Source organism: Fundulus heteroclitus, chromosome 14 (genome assembly GCF_011125445.2).
Source record: "Fundulus heteroclitus isolate FHET01 chromosome 14, MU-UCD_Fhet_4.1, whole genome shotgun sequence".
In the NCBI taxonomy this organism is placed as follows: domain Eukaryota; kingdom Metazoa; phylum Chordata; class Actinopteri; order Cyprinodontiformes; family Fundulidae; genus Fundulus; species Fundulus heteroclitus.
Window position 1 is genome coordinate 19,886,888 of NC_046374.1, and position 22,770 is coordinate 19,909,657.

General features: G+C 39.5%; 1 long non-coding RNA gene across 1 annotated transcript; it reads left to right on the forward strand.

Annotated features, from left to right (window-relative positions):
* The first annotated feature begins 1,964 nt into the window (after positions 1 to 1,964).
* On the forward strand, positions 1,965 to 19,819 carry LOC118565710. Its single transcript, XR_004932541.1, has 2 exons — positions 1,965 to 2,018; positions 18,856 to 19,819. It is a non-coding gene; the product is annotated as an uncharacterized LOC118565710 (long non-coding RNA).
* Positions 19,820 to 22,770: the final 2,951 nt, after the last annotated feature.

The following is a 22,770-nucleotide window of genomic DNA, read 5'->3' on the forward strand; positions in this document are numbered from 1 at the left end:
GTATCACAATGGATTATTCCTCTTATTCCTGGAAACCACTATTTTACTGCGAATAACAGGAAATAGCTAAACATTAATCACCCTTGATATCATTAGGAGGATCTAATTTCTCCAGTGTTAGTGAAATACAGGGCCAAGCTTGGCACCAACAAAGTTCAACCAGAGTCCAGTTGTCCCACATTTTACACTCTGGAACCTTCCAGTCTGTCCCAATCTCCCATCCATCACTCTGTTTGTGCAATGTGCAGTGGAAACAGCAGTCGTTTGACACAGTGCTATCCTTTCAACTGGGTGGATGGGTGATCTGTTGATATTGCACACATGCAAATAAAACAAAATCTGAAGTCAATTATTTTTCATCTAATATTTTTTTGTTTTGGACATTTTTGAACACAGGCTTGAAAAAAATATAAAGTACTCTTCTGCCAACTGTAGATTTAATATCAATGTAATCAAGGGGCCTCAAGTACAAAAGGTACATGCACCCAAAAATATGCAATAGCTTTTCCCTTTTTCCGTCCAAGAGTTCAGATTTAGACTATGTTGCCAAGAGAATTTGCTCACCTATCCAAATAATCCAATGTGTTCCAATCATTTCTATGGACACAGGTGTATAAAATCAAGCACCTAGTCATGTAGGCTGTTCCAACAAACATTTGTGAAAGAATGGGTCGCTCTCAGTGAATTCCGGCGTGGTTCTGCGACACGTTCCTACCTGTCCAACAAGTCTAGTCATGAAATTCACATGTCAACTGTCATCAGTATTATGACACAGTGGAAGCGATTGGGAACGACAACAACTGAGCCACAAAATTCATGTGGCTTTCTAATTATCTCAAGAACAGTGCATAGAGAGCTTCATAGAATAGGTTTCCATGGCTGGACATCTGCATCTAAATCATACATCTGCAAGTGCAGTGCAAAGCATTGATAAATTAATAAAAATTTATAAATTAATATTTTAGTAATCGATTGTTCTATCGATTATTCTGATTAATTGTAGAAAATTGACATATTCTGCAGATTTTTCTATTAATTACTTAAACTTATTTTGTGAGTAATAGAAATAAATAAAAATAGCAAATTAGCAATTTTTTTTTAATAATAAGGATAAATCTGCAGCTGAAAAATAATCATGTAGTCACAAACAAAAAATGCATACAGTTTCACTTGCATATTGCATTACGGATTATTATTTTATAGATTAAAATGCATAATTCTATTTATACAAAAATAACCCTTCTTGTGTACTTTAGGGGCTAAGTTAAACTCTTAGGTTTTTTTAGTCCACAAAGAGACGATAAAGGTATGAATTAGAATTAGTAAATGTGAATTAGAGCATACCCTGAGATGCAGACCGTTTCATTTAACATCCGTTTCATCCAACATCAGTGTCTGACCTCCCAAATGCAGTTCTGGAAGAACAGTCAAAGATTCCCATAAACACTGCAGAACCTGGTAGACAGGCTTCCCAGAAGGGTTAGGGCTGTTTTAGCTACAAAGGGTGGCCCGAGGACACATTGAACCCTGTGGATTAAAAATGGGATGTCACTTGGGTTCAAATGTGAATCAGGAAAGTTGAGCAAATAATTTTGGTAATATAGTTTATGAACAATTAGCTGCCTGTGGAAATATGCGTAACCCCACAGCTTTGTGACTTGTCTGTGCACACCTCTACGGTTACGGGCTTGTTAGCGACACTTGGAGATGAAACTCTACTAGAGATACATGGTGAACAATTAAAACATCTGCATATATGCCGCCAAATGCATTAAAGCATAAACAAAATGGTGCAGAAAATATCTTAAGAGAGTGCCTGTTTGGAGACTGTGCGTATTTTCTGGTCCAAGATAATGGGTATATATTTAGGGACTGAGCTGTGGCTGTTGTTAATGTATGACAAGGAAAGGAGCTGTGCGTTGCCCAGACTCATACAGCTACTGACCACACTCAACATTTCAGAGGGAGCTCGCAGACGGACCAGTAAACCTTGATCTTGATGGCACACTGCTAAAAAGGTAACTAAAAGTAAGTCATTTTTTTTTTGTAATTGGTGTATTTGTTCTCAAATTGAGCAGGTAAATACAATTATATGCCAATGGAGTATTTTTACCACTAAAATAAGATGTGTAACCAAACAGATACTAATTGGGGAACTGGAGTTAAGCATAACTAAAACTGCCCCCACAAAAATGTGAAAAGTACTACCCTCTGCTGTAATACTGTTTAAAATAGGACAATATTATGGTACTTAGAAAGTTTAGTGCTTATTAAGGAGTTTGAGAACTTTTGCTGGGGACAATTTCATCACAAAATGGAGTCTAGAAAGTTACAGTACTTGTTTATGATTCTGATTAGTGTGCCAGGTAATGCTTGTAGTTACTGCTGCTTTAATAGAATTCTAGTAAGAATCGACCCATAGAACCAACAATAAAAAGCTATCTTCATGAAGCCCATCGCTATTTACAATATCCTACAATTAATCATATAAAACATAACACCATAAATAGCTTCATGTTGCAAGAATATTCTATGATATATTGTTCAATATTTTAGTTTTACAGAAACTACAGCAAAAATATCACATTTGACAGAGGAGAATCTCTAAAAATGATGTGTTCAGTTGTCACATACACACACACACACACACACACACAGAAAAAATTGAGGACCAAAAAAAGGTCCTCACTTTACGTCAACATCCTCACTTTACTAGTAAAATGAGCAAAAAAATGTTCTCACTTAGCTGCAAGTACAAGAACACACACACACACACTGGTGAATCATTTGAATATTATCCTAAGGCTCCTAAAACAATGCGGCATCTTTCTGAAAGAAGCGAAAACTTTCTCCAGCGTAAGAAGGTTCCTAAATCCGGTCACATGCGCTTCACATTGCCGACGAAAACTACAGTCGGGTAGCATCGTTTTATAATCGGGGCGTGACGGGCGGGATTACACAAAGCTGGCAGCTAAGCTCATTCTCATGTATTAGAAAAATGCCGGCGAATTCCTTATGCATGAGCTGTTCCCGTGTTGCATTTGAGAACTGGTAGAAGGCCTTCTGGGTATGGCTGTCAGAAGCATTTAAACTTAATATTCCTATATCTCCATCTACTGCATGTTTAAACACCAGGAGGAGCACTGTGAGAGTTTATTTGTAAATTATTTTGATCTGCGAGTCGAGCCTTAAATAGATTGTTGATAATACTTAGAAACGTCAGCACATTCTATGGGTCAAAGTTTTAATAGATTAAAAGAGCTTGCTATATTTTTACGTCACATTTCCAGACTGGAAGAGCAAGCTGGCTGCTAATTCTCTTTTGATTAAATCTGCATTGAGGTTTTCACACCTCTGTGTTCAGCTTACTGTAAGCAATAAATTAGTTGGGAACGTTCAAAATATATGTAGTTTTGACTAAAATAGATACTATCCCATAAGATGTATAGCGCACAGGCTTAAAAAAGGAAATTTATGACCTGCAAGGGTTAGAGAGTGTCTGTATTGATCCTGTTATACGTTTAGGTTGATCTTCTGTTTGTCCCATGACTGCATCTCAGCCGACTGCCTGCTTTATCCCAGCTACCATTCTGTGTGTGCTCACAGCTTCAAACCTTGGGCAGTGAACGGGATCATGTGAGAAGATGTGACTTGGGCTTAATGGTAATCCTTGCCTTTAGTAAAAAGAGCACAATGGGAGTTATTAGGAGGTTGCTATATGAGCTGTTCATATGACTACCTTGCTTTTTTCCCCCCTCCCTCTCCCTCCTCTTTTCCCATTTTGATCCTTTCAGACAATATGTGCAATGATTTGCCATTCGCTTTTTCGTGTGCGGTTGTTTTCAGGACCTTGTTTTACGGGGCTCCTTACTCCTAGACCTCTTTTTTGAAGATGTGGCGACAAACCTGCAGAGGCTCCTGATGAAAACTTTCCAAAGCTGAAGCCCCGTAATCAGCTCTGTCTCAGTGCACTTCAGCGTGATGCGTTTAATGCACTAACTGATGCACGTAAATCAGCGAGACGCACCACTGAGCTTCAGATCAGTGTTTCCCTTCAGAATAATAAGAGTTGAGTAAGCTGCTAGTGCGACTTTATTCTGCTATTTACACGCCATTCTCCAAAGTCTTATAGGGTATTTTCCACTACTTGCTGAGTGAATCAATTTTAAGGTACTCTTCTGCTAATTACAGGCTACATATAAGATATATTTTCTGCATTAACAATTAAGAAGTTATTTGTCCTGTCATCTATTGTCATGGGAAAAGCAAGGGCAACTGATGAAATGCTTAGTTTGTTGTTAAAAATGTTTACATGTGTCTGATTTTTATTTTGAATATTTATGTTTGCAAAAAATATAAATTAATCCAAAGAAAGTACCTTGTTTTGCCCATTGAACATAAATATCAACAAAATGTGTATTCCTAGGAAAAAGTGAGGACACCCTTCCTGCTTGTAGCTAGTGTTAACCCCTTTTTGGTGAAATAACCTCAGTGAGAGGCTTCACAAATCCATCTACCAGTCTCTGGTATAGGTCTGAGGAAGCTTGGTCCCACTCCTTACTTTCAGCTGTGGGATGTTTGAAGCATTTCTCACATGTACAGCCCGTTTAAGGTCACCTCACAACATCTCAATGATATCAAGATCTGGGCTTTCATCAAACCCTGGACTTTCTATTCCTTAAATCTCAAACAGTCCTTGGTGGAATTACCGGTAATTTTTTGTGAGACCAAAATTCAGACTGTTCCCCGACCGTGTCGTTATGTGCCTGCGATTCAGCCAATCTGCTCCAAGTCCTCTTCTTACCTCAACCAACCATCCTTCAGGGCTTTGCTTATAAAGCCCTCCATACATGGAGTCTCCTGATCTGAAGCTGAGCTTCGACCCACCTCTACTCCATCTCCTCCTTCGCTCTCACAGACTCCACCTGGCTTCCTTATCGCCTGTGACGGACCCTCGGGGGAAGACTTCACTAATCCTAATCCTAAAATGATCATCCAAGATCATAGACATCACAGCTTTCACGTCTTCTGCCGGGGTCCGAGCCCCAAAAAACTGATTTGTGTCAATAGATCTTTCTAACTGCCACTTCTGTCTTTGTGAGTTTTCCAGGTTGAATTATTGTTATGACGCATTGTCCAATTCTTTTAAAAAACGAAGAAGAAGCAAAAGTTGTGATCAAAAGCATGCCTTGCTTCTTTATGTTTTATGACTATAGTTCAGTAATTGCTATGAGATTTGTAAATGACTCAAATAGCCTAAGTAACAGTATCTTGGATAAATATTCCTAACTCAGAACATTTTGCAATGTTATAACCAGTACATTTTTTTTCATTTTATGCCAAAGTTGGGCAGAATAGTGAAGTTTAATTGACAGGATGCATGAGCATCATTGTCAAGTTTTCTTCTGCAGTTCTTCACACCAACATCCCCTGTGTTAACTACACATTTCTCCCAAAATTTTCACCATTCTTGGTCTCGTTAGGTCATTATTTCTTCTCTGTTTGTTTTATATTATTGCCTTCCATTTTTATCCCCGGTAAAGCACATTGTGTTGCTTTCGTGGTGTAAGTGTAAAAATAATTGTCAAAAAAAATCATTTACTGATTGGTTGAATTTCAAGTAAATGTTTTATCCGAAATAAATGTGACAAATATTTGTATGCAACTGGAATAAAGCAATACTTTTTATTACCACTTTTTGATTATTGTAGAGGATATGTTTTAACCTGTTTTTATGCCTGATTTTCTTGCAAAGAAAAGCAGATCAGAGCTCAGAGCATCTGTGAACATTCAAAATTTGCCACAGATCATAAACTAAATTCAGATCTGGACTTTCACCTATCTCTTCTTGCACATGCTGTTTGTTTGCTAATGTTCACAAACTCTCAGGCCTTAACTGAACAGTTGGAGTCATGCTGAGGTTAGGTTGCAAACCAATGTGCTCTATTTACTGTATTTTTTGGATTATAAATCGCATCAGTCAAAAAATTTGTCATAAAGAGGGAAAAAACATATATAAGTTGCATCGGACTATACGCATTTATTTAGATGTTTATTCCACACAATCCAAGACTGACTGACATTTAATCTTATACACCAACTAATTAAATTACACAGCTGCATCCACAACATTTACAGGTGCTTTTTAAAAGCCACTGTTAAATGATGTGTTTGTCTGTTTATAGCAGCCACCAAGAAAAAGGCTGAAAAAACAGGTTCTTTTTGCTTTTGTTGCATGAGGCATGTTTCACCCTTTCTTTTTCTTTCACAAAATGACACAGAGTGCCATCCAATCCCTATATAAACGGCATCTTCAACAAAAAAAGTATTTTGACCTGAAAAAACAAAAATTAAGAGGAGAAATTGAACACAACTCCACAACTTGAAAAAGAGAAAAATTGCACTAGAGATCGAGTTGCTTTAAAAGGACCTTCAGAGTTAGTTCTAATAAACCATTTGACAGTAGTATTGCTGACTTTATATAACTATATCTTATTGCAGGCAAAAGATGACTTGCTGTCTTTTCTTTATAAAGAATTGTTTAAATAAAACGACAGGAACTAAGCATTATTTGTTTCGTCTTTTATTAAACATTAAAAAATGGTGTTCCACAATTCTGTCCCGCCCTCTGCCACTAGGTGGTCCAAGTGCACTGGCTGGACAGACTTTCCTATCTCTGCTTATAAAGCTGCAATCTAATCCTGTTTACTTGAAATAAGCCTGCTCGAGAGCAGGTTTAAGCTTGCGCACATGTTGCTATGACAGCAAGTCCAGGATGAGTTTCGAAGAACCAAGACGCAGGATCGGCCAAACTATGAAAAAATTTGCAACTTATAGTCCGAAAAAAAAAGCTATCATTTGGGTGAAGCCTCCGTACATGGGTCGCATTACCCGCTGCGTCACCAGCGCGCCATTTGGGTGAATTCTGAAGGCCGTTGGTTGGAGTGGATTTTACCAAAAGGTGTTATGGTAAAGAGGGCTGAATACAAAAGCACACACAAACACACTTTTAAGATTTTCATTGGTTAAAGAAAATTAAACCATACATTGTTTTCATGTAACTTAAAATTTGTTTTGGTCTATTACAAAGAAATTCCAATAAAATACAGTGAAGTTTGTAATTGTAACGTGATAAAATGGGAGAACGTCAGAATATTCTTGCAAGGCATTGTAGATGCTGCAGTTTAAATCACTCAAGTCAAAGAGTCTCTAGATTGATAGGAAAATATAGCTTTGTATGTTTGCTAATGACCACATTGAAAGGACGTAACTATTAATTCAAGACATTAAGAAAATCACTGTCCTTCCAATTCAAAGTGGCCATAGGGAAGAATATTCACAGTCGACAAGATTTGATTTAGCATTATAATCCCATTTTCCAAATCATCTAAATGTAATTATATTTTATAAGAAGAGCTAAATGTACTGAGGTTTTGCACTGAAAATGCATTTTGCTCTTTAACTGAGCTGGGAGCGAACAGAAGCTGGTGCTGTGGCAGAGACTGAATAAACCTCGTGACTAAAGCCCCAGAGGGAGAGGGTGAAGGAGTGCGTCTGAGAATGTGGAGGGTTCTTATCTCTGTTCATGCAAGCTTGCTCCCAGGACTACATATTTTAGTCCTTAAACTGCATGAAAGATATGCATTGTTTATACCAACAGCTGTAACCAGACAAGAACCCCGTGGGCTACGATCAATGAAAATCTGTATATTTCCAGAGTGCAATCTTAAATTAAAAACCAGAAGTAATGCAAACAGAAACATTTTGCAGAATTAGCGCACTACAGGTCTCTTACTCAAAACTGGAAATGTTTCTAATGTTCCATTTGTTCTCATGACCAAGATGGTTGTGTTGAGAAGAAATTAATTTGTCCCTATGAATAGAAGGACCATCTGTTCCTGGAATACAAATAAGTTGGATAATAGGAAGCTTTCTACTGGAAAACGCATATGTGCTGGGAAACACAAAGACTTTCTAAGCAATTAAACAAGCAATCCCCAGAATGGAACTCAACAGTAAACAAATGACCAAGTCAGAGTGCGGCACTAATTGCTAATGTCAAAAGTGTTTTATAAGGATTTATTACAGAAGGAAAAATTGAAAACATTTGTTTCCAGTTTTAACAATTATTGCTTACAGGCATTAAAAATATCCTAAATTATATATATATTTTTTAGAAAAGTTCAATCTTAAATCTGACCAATAAAATAATATTTTTAATAAAGAAGTATTATGTCATTGGGAAAATATAACTTGCCATTTAACATAAAATGAGCTAGGCAAAAGGTAATTGCTAAAGAAGTTGGCCGTTTAGCGACTGCTGCATTCATTCCTTTAAATGGAAAGTCTGGTGGAAGAAAAAAAACGGTGGTAGAAAAAGGTGCCCAAGGGATAGCTTCGGGCTTGAGAGGATGGTGAACCATTGCTGGTCATTTTGCTCCTTCCCGCTTTCATAGCTTCGTAGTTTTGGTTGTTTTATGCCCAACTTCTTCTGGTATGAAATTGGGTGATTTTATTTTTATTTTATTTAGTGTATACATACATATCTTGTTTATCTACCATAGGTGCGCCTGTGTCTCTGTAAATTACAAAATACATCATAAACCTACTATTATTTATTTTAGTTATTCTTTTCAAAGAATAAACCTCATAATATATATATATATATATATATATATATATATATATATATTATATATATATATAGATTCATTACGCACAGATGGATATTGATATTTATTTCTGGTCATTCGTACAATTCTGACTTACAGCTAATAAAAACCAAGAATTAAATTTTTAAGAAAACTTCAGATTTGTAATAACTGGATCTGAGAACCTGGTATGCAGCCAGACACAGAGTTACATTTTAAGAGGTTTATTGAAAGGTTAAGTAGTGGCTGGCAAAGGCAGGAAGACAAAGACTTGACCAGATGCAGGCAGAACCACGCAGGGACTGAGAACAGGAATGACTAGCACACAGTCACTGGCATTCTTCCGTCAGTGAGGTCAGGTCAACCACAGAAAACCCTGGGTTCTGGCAGGCTGAGCACACGAAAATTGGGCTCTACATTCAGGCAGTGCGAACGAGACAATATTAAAAGTTCTGGCAGGGAGCAGTGTGTGAGGCAGGTATACAAAGGCAGGGAAACAGGTGAAATGACTTGGAGGTAATAAGTTGGCAGCAGGTGGAGCTGATCATGGTGCTCGGTGGTGGCTGGGAGGCGTGGAGCATGGAGTGGAAAAATGACCAGTCCAAAACCCAAAGACAAAACCCAAATCATGACAAGAGTCTCACATGCAACCAATAAAAGATTTTTTTTTTTTCAGAAAAATTCAAAAAATTGGCCAACAGTAAAGTAGTTTCATATTCCTTAAGGGAAGTTTATTTATGAAGCACTTTTCAGTACCAAGACGGTTCACAGTTCTGTACACAAATAAAAAAAAAGAATAACAAAGTAAAGAAGACATTGCAGAGAGACAAATAAATATTACAGAGGAAAGCACATTGCAGTGGAACAGTAGCAGCAGATCAGGAAATATATAAGATATAAGACAAGGTGGACTACAAACGTCAACATTAACATTTAAAGGCAACTCTAAACAAATAGGGTTTTAACTTTGATTAAAATGAACTCAGGGTTTAGCTTTAGAGTAATTGTACTTAAAACCTAATCATAAAATAAGAAATACCTTATTGACCCACAGTGGGGATATTCTGGGCTAGATTTGCATGAATTACAAATCAATGCAGCATGGCATGGAGGCAGTCAGTAAAAAGTCCATGTTGCTTTAATCGCAGCCTTCAGCTCGCCTGCATTGTTGGATCTGCTATCGCCCATGTTACTTTTACAATAATCCATGTATTAGGTGTGTGGCTTGTGCACCTTTCTCTCCTTCAATTCTTTTCTCATTATTATTATTTTTAACATTGTCCCACAATAGTCACGACATTCTGCCGTGACTGTGGCTAAAACACACATGGACAGTCATACGCTAGATCAGTAATAATTCACAAGCTAATATAATGTTACGAGAATGAAATGATCACAAAGGCAAAAATAAAACAAAAGTGAAAATAAAAAGGAAGGAAGTATTGCACAACCATTAGAAATATGGCTCATTCAGATAAAACATGAAATATTCAAGTTAAACAGAGGAAATACAGCAACCATTTACACAACAGTGTATACAAGCAACACCCCAGAGTAGCTAAAGCGTGTGCAATCTATAGAAGTCTACATAATAATAACATAAATTTGAGGTTTTCAGTGTGGGGGTCACCACCTGTAGGAGCACCCAACCCCCAGGGCCCGCCCCCACCCCTCTACCCCCAGGCTTATAAATCCACTATATTTGTGGTTACATGAAAAATATGATTACTGACAACGGAATATAATATTATTTTTATTCAAACATTTAAGTAATCGGTATGATTAAATGTATCTTTGGTCAATTTTTTTTTTTTACATTATATATTGTTAGCTTAAGTCATCACTTTTACATCTCTCTCTTTTTTTCCAGAAGTGTGACAATCTGACTTCATTAGACTTTCTTTTAAATGTTAATTTAATAGCTGGTAAATATGTACACTTTAGTTGCTTACCTTCAGTCTCCATGTGAGTGACTGAGCAGCATCCCCTGCAACTGGCATGAGGACTATTATATTCTGGTCCAAACCGTGACTGACGATGGCTCATTCTTGATGTATTCTTTTCTTCCTCCTTTCCTTTCCTGGCAGTGGTGCCATACTGTCCATTTTATGATCTTTCAGCAACTTTCCCATTATGTTTGCCTTTAAACATGCCGCTCCATCATGGAGATCATCACCAAATATTGTTTGGACATTTTGGTCCTTCATGCCAGTGCTTTCAGCTGATTTCCATTGACGCATGAGAAGCTGCTCCACATATTGATTGTATCAGGAATGCTTTACTGTTGCCATCACAATTACCTCATAGTGTTTACCTTTTCCTCTCCAGACAAATAATTTTTCCAGAAGCTGTCTCACTCGTGCACATCTCTTCGGGCCTGCCCACAGATTTTTTTTAGGAGTGAAATCCATGCATGACAAGAAATTTACTTTGTTGACCTAAACCCAGGTTTTAACGCTTAGGGTCAGTGTTCCATTGCTTGTGTGCACCTTTAACCTGCGTACCGATATCTAGAGATGATGCTTCAGAATAGCAACATGATGCCCACGCCCCTCCCAGTACTGACAAGGAAGGGTGTCCTACATTAATCAAGTGCATAAGGTTGACGGACCCTGGAGTTTTGAATTAAAATGTTGAAACAGACCTTTTGATGGTATTCTAATTTTACTGAAAATGCACCTGTGATTTGTGCATTTACCGAAAGAGTTTAGGTGTGATTTGTTAAAATCCTACATTAAACAAAGAAAAATACCCCCAGCTCAGGGTTTGTCCACAAAGATTCACAGATTGTAGGCGTAATACCTTCAGAGAACAGTAGAGGTCAGTCATGTCTCAATAAAAGATTTCCAGCAGAGCCAAGTCTTCCGCCGTTCTGGGTGGGGCTTTCATCTTCTGCAATTACCATGAACATTACAGACGGATTATGGGATCTATTATGTGGCATTGCTTTAGTTTTATAAGGCACTTAAGACACGACTGAAGCTCCAAGAGACCAATAACACACCGTTGTTAAAGAAAATCCCCATCTTTGAGTTTACACTGCAGAAGCAGCGTCTTATTAATTGCATCGAGAAGTTTAAGCAGGTAAAATGAAATTGCTTCCACTACAAATTTGTTTTAGGTGCTATACTGCGCTATGTCCATCCATCAGCAACAGGCTGGCATCTACAGAACGTCAAAGGTGGCTGGCATTGGGGAAAGTCTCCAATCCAGAAGACGGCTTGATCGACAAACAAATCTCAAAACACTTGTGCATGAAATGTAAAATTCTTTCACTAGACAGGTTATCATTCAGAGACCAACAGTGCTTAACAAACTGCCCCAACATTGGCACCCCGCGGAGGTACAAGCCCAGGCGTTTCAAACGGGAGTCAGGCAGAACTTCACGTGCTCCATCAAAGAACTTTTCAGAATACGGCTCCATCTCGAGGTGGACTGACAAGCTGACGGATGGCAGGAGTTAGTCTCTCAAACGGAGACCTCCACAAATATCGGGATACTGTCTGCTTAGCACATGCACCAGCATCTTAAATCTGCCCTGCTCCCCTCCAACACCGAAGCACTTCAGGTGATTTACATACCAATAATTTAAACGGCTGAGGTGCCGCGACTGGGCCTCCAGCAATAAAACACAGAGATGTACGGCCCAGACCGCTGTTACCACTTGATTGCTTTTTAACAGTCATTAGTCTTGCAGGAGCATGTAGAAAGCACATCATTTTTTTTTTTTTTTTGGGGGGGGGGGGTCAACCTTTTGCTTCACTTCCCTGGTTTCTTACTGAGGTATGAAAATGAGGAAGGATATCGACATGCACCGTACGTAGGCGCGGTAAGGGTAATTCATTGGAGGGGCCTGGCAGTGTCACAGATCAGGGGAGTCAGCAGTAGTAATTAGTGAGGAAAACTGTAGTCTTGCTCTGGGATGTGACAGGGAAACAGCTGGCTTTTGAGGGCTAGGCAAACCTCAGCCAATTAAGATACCAGATAGGCGCAGATGATGACAGGGACGGAGGTTAAGAGCTCATCCATTTAAGGAGGAAAACAGCTCTTTAAAAAAACAGAAATTTTGCAGCCGCGTCGAGGAAAATGAAAAGCCAGGGATACGGCTTTAAGAATGCCGTAGAGCTTGTCATCAAATTATGGAAGGTCTACGCCTCACTGGGTCAGCCACTTTTTGTAGGTACACCTTCCGAGTGGCATGTTTGACCCCATTTCCGTCCCTCCATTGTTTATACTCCAGTCCATCACTGGGACCTACTTCAGAACTGTCACATGTACTTCCCAAAGTGTCGGTAAACCCCCGTGTAATCTGTTACCGGCCAGGACCGGAGAGCCTGTGTGGATTGTAGTCTCAGGCAGCAGAGCAATATTTGCGTGCCAGACGTCTCCAGAGAATTCAGACTCAAAAAATACATCCCTTAGGTTTCATACCCGCGTTTGATGCATGTGGTATTTACTGTAGTTTCTGTTTTAAACAGCCAATGATGTTTGGAATAAAATGAGCCAGTATTTAACAACTGGCAGCAGAAGAAGAATCTGAAGGAGGAGGTGCATTCCAAGTACAAGCATAAGCGCAAAGTTTAGCCTCATAAGTGTTACGTTTTAGCTGTTTTCAGAAGTCTATGTAACATTTGTAATAGTGTGTGCTTCTGTCACAAGATACCAGCAGATATAAACTGGGTGTCAGTTTCCCATTCTTTCCTGACAATAGAAGACCCAGTGTGATCTTCTGCTTCTGCTGTAGCCCCTAACTGGATAGTTTTTTAGGTTTTGGACCGCTCCCTGTAAACCTGGCTGTGTATGAAAATTCACAAAGCTCAATAGTTGGACTTAATTTGTCAGACCACCCCATGTGGCTTTAGCCACTAAACCTGGCAAGCCAGATTGATAATGTACATAACTCTACGGTCAGCACATTATCAGCTTGTGTCTGCTCCAATCAAATCTGTTTGAGGAAAGGAAGGACATTTAGCAGAACTTTCTGAGCTGACAGGTCGAAGCGACACCTAGTGCCCGCCTACCAAAGGTTGGTTTTAGCCAATCACGGTATGAAATGAAAATGCAAGCAGCAGCTGCTATGAGAAACCACAAAAAGGTAAGCTAGTCAAGGGACTTCCTGTTGTTCTTCTTTCAAAAAGGTGATAGCAGCAGCTACGCTTTCGTCTTCCAGCGCTGCCATGTTTGTTTAACATCAGCTGTCGCTTTCGTCACAGCTATGTCCCGCTTTAATCCATAACACTGCAACGTGATTGGCACAAACCGCTTTTGTTTCGGTCACAAACGGTTAAAGCAAGAGTGGTACAAGATGGATTCTGGTGTGTTTGTGAACGCACAACTACCGCAAGTACTCAGCTTGCAGACAAGGTTATTAGCCGCTACGCCATGTTTAAAGTTTCTTAAGTTTCCTTTCTTACCCATTATGATTCCATCTGTCCATCCATACACTCTTTACACTTGCTTATCCACGCAGAGTTGTGTCGGAGCTGGTGCGTGTCCTCGGTGGTCATTGAGCGATAGGCAGAGTACACCCTGTAAAGTTTGCTAGTCAATCACAGAAGAACATAGACACGCATTGGACAAACAACGGGTCACGCACACATTTCCAGCAAAGGGCAATTTAGACCAATTAACCTAACATCATTATTTTTGGACTGTGGGAAGAAGCCAGAGCAGCCTCAGAGAATCCACAAATGTGAACCCAGGACCTTTTTGCAACAAGGCAACTGTGCTAACAACTGGCCTACATTAAGAAGCTAGGTTTGAAATTCAACAAGTTGTTTTCATCACTTACAGATGCCTAAACTATACAAAATTGCTTTTGTTTTTTGACTAGTGAGTCTAATGTCATTCACCAGGTGGCTGGTGGTGAGGATATATTGCATAAATGTTTCACTGATGAAGAATGTAAATGCTACACAGATGTAGCAACATGCTATGAGTATGTTACTTTATCTCTTGCCACACTATTCAGATGCTTTGAGTTACCTGAAATATAGATTCACCTCATCAGGTCTAAGACTGGAAGTGGCTGACATGACAAAGGGAGTAGGAAATGCTTTCTAATCAATTCAGGAAATAACTATTTGACCTCCAGCCGGGACTTGCAGCCTTTGCTTCTTCATAGTCGGAACAAGGAAAACGTGTTTTTAGATACCTCGACATGTATGTGGCAAAACGAGAAGCTGTCACAAGCTTAACTGCTACAATGACGGTTAAAAAAATTTGATCCCAGACTAAAACCAGCAGTACTTTCCCCATAGTAATGAAATATTACTACTTAGTTTGGAATGCAAAAATGTCCCTTTCTACTACTTAGGAGCTAGCTTTCAAGGCGCAAGGTAGGTTGCTTATGCATTTTTCATGTAAAAATGCTATAATTTGGGGAATTTTTCATCTCTTCAATTTTAAGATCTAAAATATTAAAATCTTCTATGAATTTATAACAAATTAAGGACATGAGAAGAGAAAAAATAACAAGATGATTGAAGGGAAACAAGGAAAGCGAGAGAGAAGGACACAAGGTACGAAAAGATAAATATAAGAGCACAAGGAAGGAAGGAATGGATGGAAGGAAGCAAGAACACAGGGAAGGAAGGTAAGGGAGAGCGGACCCAAAGTAGGAAAATAAAAATGGAGTGACATAAGCAAGGAAATTGGTATTCAAGGAATGAAGGAGGGAATGAAGGATAAGAGAGAAAGGAGGGAAGGCATCAAGTAAAGTAAAGAAATCAAGGGAGGTTACAAGCAAGAAAATACAGGAGGAAGGCAAGATACAAAGGAAGGAAATGAAAGACACAATGAAGAAAATAAATCGAGTATAGAATTACACAAAAGTCAGTAATGGAGGACACAAGGAATGTAAGAAGGGAGGAAGAGGTGCAAGAAATCGGAGAAAGGAAGAATACAAGGATGATATGGAAGGAAGCATGCAAAAATTAAAAGAAAGTAAGGAAAGAAGAACAGAAGAAGATGAGAAAGAGAACAAAGGGAACCACATTTGAAAAGTAGGACACTGAATAAACAATGAAAATACAAATATTTCCCAATACTATCACTTTCGTCTAGGCCTGAAAAACTACAGTACTTTTTAAGAAGTTGGGGAAAACATTTCAAAAACAGCTCCTGTTTCATTTAATAAATTAATATCTGAAACATTATTTGTATCCACTCTGTAGTAATGAAACAACATATAAATTTGACCCTATATGTATTCACCACATGGGCCATCTCCTACTTAATTCTCATACTCTGCACCTTTCCTGCAGGGCAATAACTCAGTTTAACAACACATTTTTCTGCACTCGGGTGCGGGAAATTATAAACACCGGGGCTACATTATTCCCTTTTCTTTTTAAACGGCGGTTTTGCCGGAGCCTCGATAAGGCAAACTCTCACCTTAATGCTTCCCCAAGGCAGCTGGCTAACGCTACATCTATCATCGGTGGGGAGGGCAAAAAAAAAAAAAAAAAACCCACTGGAAGAGCGAGGAAAATCTAGGCTTTGGACAAGGATTTGAAAAGTCCCAGGTATGGATTCTTGACGGATCAATGTCGGCAACTGTGCGCCCGTTGTTTGGAAAACGCTCTTTGAAAGGTCCTCTTCAGACTTTAGTGAAAGGGAGACATGCATTGTGTTGTAATGTATGGCAGGTGTTGCGTATATGAGTGTAGAGTGCTTCACCCCTGTCTGCAGGCAGATGAGAATTAGACATTGATGTGGCATATTGCCTGTCAGCATGCGGCATGCGTGAACAACATGATAAATATAAAATGAGTTCCCTGAGTCACTTTCTACTCATTACAGTCTGATGTCTGTGCATCTAAGTAAAAAAAAAAAGTCACATTCCCTTTGTACCCTGTCACACGTGGGGCTCTGAAAGTTTTATGACTGACACCAACTTTCTTCAAACTCGCTCAGTACGAACCAACAACATGTTAGTCTGAGCCCACAGTGGGGGAAAAAAAAAACCAAAAAAAAAAAAAACTTCTCATCAGTATGTGCAAGAGTTTCCCTAAAGGAAATTAATTCAGCAGAACTTCTCAATATAGACGCTCATTGATCTGGTTCCGCGGCGCATCTGTCTCTGGTTTGACAAAAAAAAAAAAAAAAACCTCTCATAACAATCCAAACTCCAAAGACAAAACGAAACACAGCTCCTCTGCAATAAGGATAGAACAGTGTTGTGGGCTATTTATTATGAAAGCAGCTCCTGTTAAGTTTCGGCGCGCAGAGGCGCGCAGGTGATGCGGATGAGTCGAGTAGTTTCTAATGAGACAAAGCAGAAAATAAACCTCGCTCTGTACGGCTTTGTTGGCGGGAGACGTAACCTGGAAGGCTGCGTACACGTGGGATGAGTCATGGTAGCTTATTCTGATCTCCTTTGAAGTACGACCCCGATACTCTTACGTGATTCTTACGTCAAAACTTTCCAGGAAATTACAATCGGACAAATTTCACGTCCCGAATTCACCTCCCTGCACACTTCCTCCCTCTTTCCACACTTTGTCCTGCCACAGTCTCTCTGTACCTGACTCAGGTGGTGAGTCGTTTTTTTTTTTTTTAGCACTCCATTATGTCACACAGCCCAGTGTATTTCATTTGTTATGCAAGCAGGGGTGACAAAGGTTGAAATGTTCCTGCTAATTTAATGCCTATTGAGACAGAAAATTGGATCTACTTCGGGGGAGCCGCGATGAGCGCCGGGATGCCGGAGCTGCCAATTTCTGCCCAGGATTATTAATTAAAATGAAATTTCCATGGGACCCCACGACAGTCGCACTATCTTCTGCACATATTTCTTCATAATTGGAATCTTCATCAGTCTCTGGAGAAGACGGGAGTTTTCCGGGTTTCTTTCTTTTGAACTTTAAAGGAATTGGTTAGGTGTACTTGTGTCTGGACAGCAAACATACACAGGCGCATCTCATTAAATTAGAATATCATCAAAAGCTTCATTTATTTCGGTTGATCAAGTCAAGAAGTGAAATTCATGTTTTTTTTAGGGACGATTTTCTTGGCCTTTTACTGTTTCGTTAATTTCGATGATTATGCCTCACAGCTAGTAAACAACCAACATAAAATATTCAAACATATTAATGGAAAGTTTGGTGGAAGGAAAAACGTGTGCTATAAAACCATGCATTGGCAACACGGCTCTATTTAAACTTACAAATGCTATGTTGCTAGCCTATAGAATTAGCGTTTTACCTAATCTGCCCGTGTTTGTAGCGCGGGTTGAAACTGGAGTACCTGGGGAAAACCTAGACGCACAAGAAAAATATGGAAGCACCACCCAGAAAAGCCCATGCTGAGATTACAGGTGTGGCTCAGTAAGTTGGAATATCATTGTGTAAATGTATTTCAAAGTGTAAAACTAAAACATTATACAGATTCATCACACACAGTTTGATACATTTCAAGCCTGTCTGTTTGTTAATGTTGATGATTGTGACCTATTATAACCCACAATACATTTTTATGTAAAATTAGAGTACATGGGACAGGAATAGATAGTTTTGTTACAGAACCGTTGTGTTCTGACCGACATGATAATGAGGAAGACTACTGACCGCTTTCTAGGAGGCAGTCATGTCCTGGAGGGAGAAACAAAAACAGCCACAACAGCCAAAGAAGTTGACTGATGGTAGGTTGAGTGGAAGAAAAGAGTGTGGTAAGATAATGGCATCTTTTAAAAAATTCTGGAAAGTAAAGTCCATTTAGAAGCTTGGATGGACTGATCGTTTTGATCCTTCACCCTTTTGTAATAGTAATATCATCTTTATTGTCATTGAAACATATATTACAATGAAATGTGTTCTCTGCTTTTAACCCATCACCCTTGGGGAGCAGTGGGCTGCCATGTGCGGCGCCCGGGGAGCAATCTGGGGTTAAGGGTCTTGCTCAGGGACCCAGAGTGCAGGCGCTGGGGATCGAACTGGGTACTTGCATCCTTCTCTGAGTGGAAGCTGCTCTAACCACTAGGCCAGCACTCCCCATAACCTGAGACACAGCTTGGTAGGCAAATTGGGGTTAAGTGCCTTGCCCAGGAGCACACTGGCATGTGGCAAGGTGAAGCTGGAATTGAACCCACAGCCTTCTGATTGCCAGACGACTACTCAACCCATCAAGCAACAGTCGCCCGTTTGTACCTCTATGAAAAAAAAATAAAAAAAAATAAATAAAAAAGTGTTTTTTTTTGTCACAGGTGTGAATGAAGAGTATGAGGACACAAACGGATACTTGTGGGTATGAAACGATGATAGGAAATCTCCAGGGGACAAATCGACCTGGAATTGACCCCCACCTATGGAGTATTCTAAAGAAGTGGACGAGTCACACCAGACCCAACAACGTGCTCATTCTGTGAAATGAGCACTGCGTGAAATGCACAGCGCAGTTATCTTTGCTGAGCTCACATTTCTGTGTTAAAAACCCTTTGTTCACCGGTTGTGTGTGTACTCAGATTTTCTGGGAATTTTGGCTTCTTCCCCTGTATGAGTGGGTTCTGTTAGTATAGTTCATCACTTTCATTTGCCTTTAGATATGACTGTGTTTGTGCATGCTTTTGTCTCCCGCGTGTGTCTCTGCGCTGCCCCGTGATGGACTGGCGACCAGCCAGGGGGCTCCCCTGCCTCTCGCCCAATGAACACCAGAGAAAAGCACCAGCGCCGTGGAGACCCTGCAAGCGTAAGGCGTTATGGAGAACAGATGGTTGTAAAATAACTTTTTGATGATATTCTAATTTCCTGAGATGCACCTGTACCTACCTGAAATGATATTACAAGAAACATTACAAGAAGCACGAGGCTTGACAAGTCACAGTGGTGGGAGACGGAAGGACAAGCACCGGCTCACTTTCTTTCAAGCACTGAGGTAAAAAACAATAAAACAAAAAAAAAACAAAAAAACGAGGGGGTCAAGACAGAGGCAAACTGCAGGAGATCCAATAAGACACATGCTTCAGGTTTTGTGTTGATTCGTGCATGACTAAGAGACCGTAACTCGACTAGAGCCTACATTATTTAATATGCTGCTGTAGGTTGAAAAAAAAAACAACCCACAACAAGCTGTGACGCTCGGTGTTTCAGGACAGCTGTGTTTCCTTCGTTCCTCTGGGTGCTCTTCTGGAGCCGTGGCAGAGAATCATTTCAAACAGCAGCTCTACAAAACAAAAAAGATGTTACACCGCAGGGGCCTTCGTTTTCCACCTTGTGTTCTCCCCTCAGGTTCACGCATTCTGGAAAAAAAAACAAAAAAAAACAGGTATTCATCAGCACACTACAAGGTATCTGGTGGCAGCTTGATTTTTACTGCAACGCAACGGGTTTGACCAACCGTGAAATGGTGGAATATTCAGCTTTTACTGAAAAAAAACAGAAAGATGTCCTGCCGTAAGGGTCAAATCATTGGAATGGATGCAACATATAAGAGATACCTGTCTCATTTCCTATTGGAAACCGCTCCCCCGTGAATTCTCGTGTTTTAGGTTGAGACGGCCCTAATACAGAACCTAGCCTTACCAGAAATCATAAAAAAACAACCGAGCTGTCCCTAGGAATCGATGTGAACGCAAGAAACACGGGGTACACCTTAAGGCGGTTTTGGTTTTGCTTCACCTCTCAGCTTCAGGTTCTACTTTCATCTTACATCTTAGATACAGCTCATGCCCTTCCTCAAGAAAATTGCCGGTTTAGTCTACAAAATACCAACTTTTTTTATTCTTTTACCCCGCTCTTCTTGACGCATCTGCTAAAAATGAATTAATATGGAATGAAGTAGGTCTTATTTTACCTCTCCTAAAGGAGAATTTTGCCATTTTTCCACCAGCCTAAAGTGTGTTTACTTTGTTTCTATCCGCTCCTCTGGAGAGAACCATGTGAATTATGGTAAATCTACCCAAGTAAAGCGAGATCTATCGGATTTTATTTTCCTCTTCCATCCATTTTGTAATCCTCAGTTGAAAGATCAAGCTGCTGTCTTACCTTTCCAGGCTGACGGCAGCTTAAGCACTGCCACTAGATGGATTTGGCCAAGACGCGAGCTGTCTGTAAAGTCTCTTTTGAATTACTTGGTCAAACTGCTCTGAAATGCATGTTTTTCTGGGAATTAAGTTGAAGCAGGTGCGCACACACACACACACACACACACACACATACACAAACGCAACACCGCACAACTCTTCTGAAATGACTAAACCATATCGCGATGCTAAGAAATTACAAAATGGGAACAGAAAGTGAGACTGTTGTAAAAAAAAAAATATATATATATCAAAGCAGTCAATTAAAATTAAGAAGTTGGAGTGATCAAAAAGTGTATAACATATTTTCTCTGACAATTTGACAGTGAATGAAAATACACTCCAAATGGAGTGCTAATTAAGGACCAATAGCACATTCATCTGTCTTTGCATCCTTTCTGGAGTTGCTCTTGGAAAACTGAAGCCTTCTGACACAGACATAAGCTTAATTACAGAAAAAAAGACAGAGATAGTTTTTCCAAGGAAAGGGAACCATATGTTTTTAGATCATTTTGCAGTTCCCAGTGCACAGTTTCTGCTACTACCGAGACTACTATGCAAAACATTGAATTCTGTTAGACCTTGGGTGTTTGTTAAGACCAAACTGCCTGGAGACATTTCCCCTGATTAAATTGTTGAAACATAACAGAGGGAGCATTTACTCAACCAACCTAAGTGCAAATTCAGACATGCATTTGATTATATTTTTATGAGAACTCCTTTGCCTACCCTTCTACATCTTGTGTGGGAACATTGTATCTTAGGAATAATTATTTCTGGAACTGGTACAAAACAGATCCAATATCTATATTGGGCTGAGTACTGATGTTATTCTCAGATCAGATGTTGGGCTTTTGCCTTATCCACCCATCCAAACGTCATGGTTCTGAGTTGACCTCAGAGCCAAATTTCATGGTTTAGAGGTCACATTTTTGCTTGAATGTAGAGAAAACGGCCAAAAAGTATCTATTTAGCAAGTGGTCTATTATTCACACTTTAATTTTTTTTATTAGAAAAACAACTAGAGACAAACTTTGCTGCTTAATTCTGGCAGTAGAAAGTTTTGCAGACTGTCATGTTAAAGGTAAGTCTCACTGAACAATGCACATCGGTTCCAGCAGGCAGACCTTCCCATTTCTAAAGCAATCACAGCCATTCCACTCCTAACACTACAGTCTCTCTCAGCTGCAGTCAGAGCAGGAGATGCTCTACATTCTGCAACCATGGCTAGAAAGTTTTTTTCCACTAACCTTTTTGTTCTATTGTCCCTTTATATTCATTTTGAACTGATGGGTCCTGACCCAAAAGTGAGTCGCCTATCTGTGCCCGACCTTCTCTTTGCCCTTCTGTTTTTGAGTTTGTCCAGTTCCGTATTTTTTATTACACTTCTTATGGTACGTTCACACCGAATGTGAACAAGATGTTCGGAGTGAGTGATTTACATTTGATCCCTATGCAAAGGCCCTTTCTGGAAAGGATTAACGGTTCGGCATGCAACTGGCATGAAACAGGCAAACAGAGTGAGGCAAAACTACAAACATAGCGAAGCGAAATTTCGCTCAAGTTCAAAAATCTGAACTTTTCTGTCAATTTACGTTGCGTTCAAGGTTCTCTTAATCCATTTAGTTAAGCACAAAAATGTTTTCTGTGTGTTACATTTTTAGACAGAATACAATTAAGCTATATTTCTATGGAGCAACGATTGATTTACTCACCAAATAAATGTGTTTTGCAATAAAGCATACACAAGCGCACTCTCACAAACACCTACAGGTGCTTGGATCCAGGTACGTACAGACTCACTTCTATACAGAAAACCCCTATTATTATCTTCAGTCAATTTATATATTCCATATTAAATAATACTGTATATTCTTCAGTGATGGTATCAAGGCATTGCTTGATTGTATCTGTAATACTTTATCGGCTGGTTGCGCTGTTCTTTTATTATATCTCTCTTTGCAGGTGAAGAAGCAGACTGAGGATGTTGTATCGCTCGCTCCCTTTTCTCTTTCACCTTTTCTCCTTTTCATCTTTCATCTCTACCTTCTTGTTTCAGTGTCCATTCAGCATGAAATATTCCCTGCATAAGTTATAATA